General features: G+C 42.2%; 1 protein-coding gene across 2 annotated transcripts in view; it reads left to right on the forward strand.

The window, feature by feature from the left end:
- Window positions 1-5,557, forward strand: part of FAM210A (family with sequence similarity 210 member A) — a 39,759-nt gene extending 34,202 nt beyond the window's left edge. The window contains exon 5 of one of the 2 annotated variants that reach the window (XR_012912819.1): window positions 5,197-5,556. The gene's annotated coding sequence lies outside the window, so the exon portion shown is untranslated. Of the gene's footprint in view, window positions 1-5,196 lie in introns of both variants that reach the window. The other variant, XM_012746212.3, reaches the window with a different exon arrangement.
- Window positions 5,558-6,000: the final 443 nt, after the last annotated feature.

Raw genomic sequence — 6,000 nt, forward strand, 5'->3', positions numbered from 1 at the left:
TGTTGTCACAGAATCTACCCCCACTTATTTATAAGTGAAAGATATTACTGTCCTTTATGCTTAGGATGAAATGGAGATTGGCTCTCTTGTTTCAGTGATCTTTGGAGATAATGCCAGGCATTTTAAAGATCTCAATAGTTTGAGCAGGAAAGGTGTTTGAAGAAAAGAAGGAAATTGTATATGAGATAACTGAGCATCTCTCTGTGTTCTTTGCACTGGTTCAGGTCATCTTCGGGATTTCTTCACTGATTCAGATATTGTAAACAGGCTGCTATAGAAGATAGTAATGGTAATGAAATGCACAGAAGATTTTTAGCAAGCGAGGCAGAAAAAGATGAGTGTATCTTTCCTTATTTTTCTGAAGTATTATTTTAAGAAAATGTTTTTTGTGAGGAACACATTTCTGAATTAAAGGATTCCTTCTGAAAAATAGCTTGTTAGGTAATGTAGACATATTTCTTCTGCTGGCCACAGTTCATTTTTATTTCAGATATTCAAAACTGAGTCTCCATGAGGCCTAAAATAAAATAGATTATGTGGTTACCAAAGTTGTTTTGACCTGTTTAAATATATTTTTTGTAAGCCACTTAATTTTTTGGTATTAAAAGCTCACTACTTAATTGAATGTATTAGCTCCATGGTCTTTAACAATGCATCAAATCATATTGACCTAATGCCAGAGTATCACATGAACACTCAGAAAGGGAAGTGTGAGCCTCTGTGCTGCCTTGGAATTTAACAACCTGACCCAGAAATCTGTAGAACCAGAGGTGGGAAATTTTACTTACTCTGTACATATTAACTCTGGTGTTTTTTGGACCATGTGTGTGTTCTGTCATATCAAGTTTGTATTAAATGAGATTGCAAAAGATACCACATCCCTGAAGGGACAGTAGGAGTCGAAATCTCATTCTTCCCTGATGGACTCTTGAGGTCTGGAGACCTTTCCAGAATTAATTCACCTTCAGCCATGAATTTTGGCCTGGCTTTTTGGTTCTTGAAATATCTTTCCCCTGCACTTTGAGCTTATAACTTGCATTTGAGGAATGCTGAGTCAGGGCAATCAAATATATTTTCCCTCTGTGAGATTCTTCCTTTGTGACTTCTGTGTCAAGTTTGTTCATTTTAACAAGTCAAAACAAGTTTGTAGTTGTCTTGTTTCTTCAGGGTTAGGCTTTGAAAATCAAGCTGTATTCTTCTTGATGCATCATTGATAGTCACCAACAATAATAATTATAGATCATAATTATCTTGTGGTAATTATCTGGCTATTTTAATAAGAATGGTCTTTTAGTAGAAAGAATGCGTCCTGATTTCAGAACCCTCCGGGGCAGAGTGTAACATTGAGCTTGTTCTTTATTCTGATGATTAGATGATCATAGTGGGGCAATCCTTAGGCAGCCCAGTCTTCTCAGAGCATGGTTTGTCCTTACAGATAGAGGGCTCATGGAAATGCCCTTTTCCCATCCTGTGTGCCCTGGGACAATGAGCGTGAGGACAGAAGTTGCAGGACAGCCATGTCCCTTCTGTTGCCAAAATAGATGTTCCCTCTTCCTGAAAATGAGGATTGAATAGAACTTGTCTTGGTTCTTTCTTCCCTCTCCCTCTTTCTGTCCAGCTTTCTCTGTTTTGAATTTTGAATAATTTAAATGTTGGAAACCTGTCTTTGAGATGTTTGTGCAGCAAGTGTGCCAGATGCATGCTTTGCCTGGCCCTCTGTGCGGCCTCCCTTGCAGAGTCCCTGGGGTCAGATGGCCACAGCCCATTCTTCATCAAGGGGGATGTGATCTTGCTGCTGCAGTTGACTGATATTAGACAATTTTTAATTTTTAGAGCAACAACATTGGAACCTAAACTCCATCCTTTTTATTTTGATAAAATGAATTTTCCCCTCATTTTTAAATCAAATACATGGCAGAAGTTGGCCTTACACTCTATTTTGCTAATTCCATAAAGGCTACTGTAAGCATGTGACATAAAATAATGGCAATTCTGTATCTTCTGTCACACCAGTTAGGTGAATAACTCCTTAAAACCTAAATGTGATATTTTCTTAAAAAAGAACATACAGCATTTTCTCACATGTATTTCAGTTTTACCTTGTGTACTAGCTTTGAGATTCTAGGATGACTAAAGCATATTTTGACTTACATGTATTTCATTGAATTTGAGTCCATATTTTATTTTCTTTGGACCCTTAATATGGTGACTTAATTATCACAGTTGCTTTACTTCTCTAAGAATAGTGGCTGCTCTGGTTCTTTTTCTTGTGCTGATGGCCAGAGCAAGGCCTGTGAAGTCCTCAAATACCACCGTGACTGATCTTCAGCTAAGGCTGGAGATAGGATTATGGTGCTTTGTTGCCATAGTGCTCCATCAACATGCACTTTTTATCCCCTTATTAAGGGAGATATGGTGGGTCATAAATTGTATTCCTCACTTCTTTTGGTCCAGAAATAAGAGATAAATCTTAGATTCCAAAAAAATAAAATTGAAAATATTATTGAACAAGTATGTCCAAAAAACCTAATGAAACTTCTGTCGAGAAATGTAGACCACTCATTAATTGTGTTATTTTGAAAGCATTTTAGATTAATAATTGACTTATAAACTCCAGGCTTATAGAACTGTAGAAAGGGGCATTTAGTGGGTCACCTTAAAACACTGAGGCCAACATTTTTAGTTGAAAGAGGAAGAGGAGAACTGGATCCAAAGTTGGGATCTTAACTAAACTTCCAGTTTAGTACCTTTGCTCTGGCTCCGGGCATTCAGGTATGTCAGGCCAGGCTTTGGGACTTCTGAAATTCTTTGTATTTTTGGAGATACATGCTCAAGCCGATTTATTGATTTTCCTTACCCCCTTCTACTGGTGCTTTCCATTTTATTTTGGCTTTTAACTTTAAATTCTTTTAGATTCTACTCTTTTCAACTTTTTGTCTCTAGAGTAGTAGGAAGGGGAAACACCTGTGACCTCCATTTCTGACTCCAGGAAGGAAACCATTATTAACTTCTCACACTGTGGCTTCGTTTTCCCCTTTGCCTGGGACAGACCAAGAGATGGGAGACTTGCATGGTCCAGTGCAGTGATGTCATCTGTCACCATCTGGGCGAACTTGCGCTTGGCAAAGCAGTTAGGTAGCAATTTTCATATATCTAAATCCATACTTGAGAGCAAGTAGTGAAAACTTCAGTAACTAAATCAGGTTTTTATACATCTATTTAAGTTTAAATAGTTCACACATGAAGGAGGATTTGACCTCAGGAAATTCCTCGTTGCCCCCTTGGTACAAGATGAGTTTGCTGTATCCTCTTGCCACTGCTGCAGAAGTCACAGTGTCTGGCCAGCTGTGTCTGCCGCATATGTGGAGCCGGCTCAGGTTGGAATTTCCCATTTCATTGCAGCCAAGCACTGGAATAGCTGAAGTGATCAGAACCTGCCATTTGTGGAAAATTGTAGTGCTGAGCCCTTCAGCATATCCCTAATAGTAAGAGAACTGTTTGGTTTCACCAAAATATAGAGGTTGGCCTCTCTGAATCCTGTGAAAATTGCCAACCTTAAGCCAAGCCTGTACTGTATTATATACTTAAAAGTTTGTTAAGAGGGGAGGTCTCAAGTATTCTTAATAAAAATTCAGAACAAAAGTCCTGACATACGTACCACGTTGGCAGCTCTGTACTCCAGTGGCCTGCTGCAAAGCCACGCTGTGCCCTTCGTGGTGTCCGTGCGCGGGGCACGGTGTCTTGTGTACCCGACATGCTCATTATCGCCGTGTTGCTTTTGCCCTTGGCATGCGCCTGTTAGTGTGCATGCACACCCCATGGTTCAACAGTGTGTGTGCTGAGAGCTCAGTCAGGGCAGCATTCCTCCGTCAGGACGCTGAGGATCCGTAGGGTGGTGGCATCTTGCCTCCCCTGTCTCTAGCTTTGCTGGGCTGAAACCCTAATAGGTGGCAAAAGGCGTGTCAGAGAGATGTGGAGAGTGTGTACCTCCAAGGTTTTGAGTGGGATTGTCAGCAAGGCACAAGACTAAGTGCTTGTGGATGTTGTTCCAGAAGAGGGGCGTGCCAGGGTCAGCACAGGGCGCAGAGAGAGGAGCTCTGTCAGCAGGTGCAGCACTGCGGCCGCAGGTGCGTGCAGCGGGCAGGTGGAGAGAGTGCTAGGTGACAGTGCCCAAATCAACTTTGGCTCCCCCTGACTCCTCTGTAAGAAGAAAGTCAGAAGAAAAAGGAAAAAAACAAGCAGGGAGGGGGGTGAGAGGAAGCAAGGCAAGTAGGGAAGTGACTTTGAACTTTTGCTCTCCCTAAATAAACCCTTCTAGATTTCAACATTTCTAAGGTTTAAGAAACTCCCTTCCCTACTGCAATATTCTTTATTTTAAAAAGTATATCTAATCCTTGGTACTCCCTGCTGAGGATAAAAGCAGCACCTGTTTACTTCACTGAGCTTTTAGGCTGCAGGAGTTAATGTAGAGGGCATTCCAAAGGCAAGATGCTGTTTACAAGTCTGTTGTATTTGGGCAAAATGTGTTTGTTAAGTCTAGAGCATGAAAGTTCTAGTAGTAACAGCTGCCATTCATGAGGAGCCCGGCATGGCCGGGCCCCATGGCGAGCTCATTGCTTTCCTTTCATCTTCGGAAGTACCCTGCCAGGTAAGTGTCACTGTTCCTGTCCCATAGATGAGGTTCCAAAACAACCACCTGTCTGTCAGGGACATTAAATTGAAATGAAGCTAGTATTGGGAGCACCTAGGTCTATTAAGCTCCAAAGCCTATGTTGCCCTTTACCTGTAAGTAGGAAATTCCCAAGAAGCCGAATCACCCCATACAGAATCCCACTTGAAACACAGGACAGGGCATGACAAATGGAGCCCTCAGCATCCACACAGAAGCCGTGGATGGCAGCTGCGCCTGCAGAGCATGCTTGCTCTGTCTGCTGGTGTCAGTTGCTAGAACATTTTGTGCTTACAGATGACTGGTAACAGTAGAGACAAATGCAGCTCTATAAATGAAATGGCTCTGTAAACAGGTTTAAGTTATGTAAGAGCCACTATATACAGCTGCAGTTTTTTTTAGATTAAAATGAAATGTATGTGCTTACTGGTAATACTTTTTAAAAGTATTTTTAGTCACCACTCTGCTATGTTCAAATGATTAAAACTGTAGCTTTTGCACTTCTGATTTCTTTTTAACCACTTCAGTACCAGGATCAACTATAGTCGTCAGCCACAGATGAACACGCACAGCCCAGCATCAACTGAAGTCGACAGCCACAGATGAATGCGCACAGCCCAGCATCAACTGAAGTCGACAGCCACAGGTGAACGCACACAGCCCAGGATCAACTGTAGTTGACAGCCACAGATGAACACGCACAGCCCAGGATCAACTGTAGTCGACAGCCCAGCATCGACTGTAGTCGACAGCCGCAGATGAATGCGCACAGCCCAGCATCGACTGTAGGTGACAGCCACAGATGAACATGCACAGCCCAGCATGGACTGTAGTCGATAGCCACAGATGAACGTGCACAGCGACTTTATACAACAGCTATGATATGACTTTTCTAATTTTTCATTTATCAAAATTGTGAACATTAAAAATACTGTACTGAAAACATATATGTATATGTTACCTATTTTGATTTACATGACAAGTAAAGCTGCCTGTAAAGTAAAACAAGCTTTCAGTGCTTTGAAGCTTTCCTCGTCACACAAGAGCAAAACGGATCCGTCGTCAATGCGCAGCACACACTACGTGTGGACTGTGTGTGCCGGCTGTGCGCGAGGTTTTGCGGCCGGTAAGCGCCGCACTGAGGTGGTTAAAAAGCTAATGAATAAAATCAGTAGATCAAAGAGCCAGGAATTGCTTAGCTTCCGAAGTTGAAGGGGTTTGGACACTGGGCTGGCAGGTTTCACGGTCTGTCTCTCCACCCTCTTCTCGGCTGCCCAGAAGCCGAGCCCCTTCCACCAATGGTGGGAACCAGTGCAACATGCACCTTCCAT

The sequence above is a fragment of the Microcebus murinus genome, chromosome 17 (assembly GCF_040939455.1).
Source record: "Microcebus murinus isolate Inina chromosome 17, M.murinus_Inina_mat1.0, whole genome shotgun sequence".
In the NCBI taxonomy this organism is placed as follows: Eukaryota; Metazoa; Chordata; class Mammalia; order Primates; family Cheirogaleidae; genus Microcebus; species Microcebus murinus.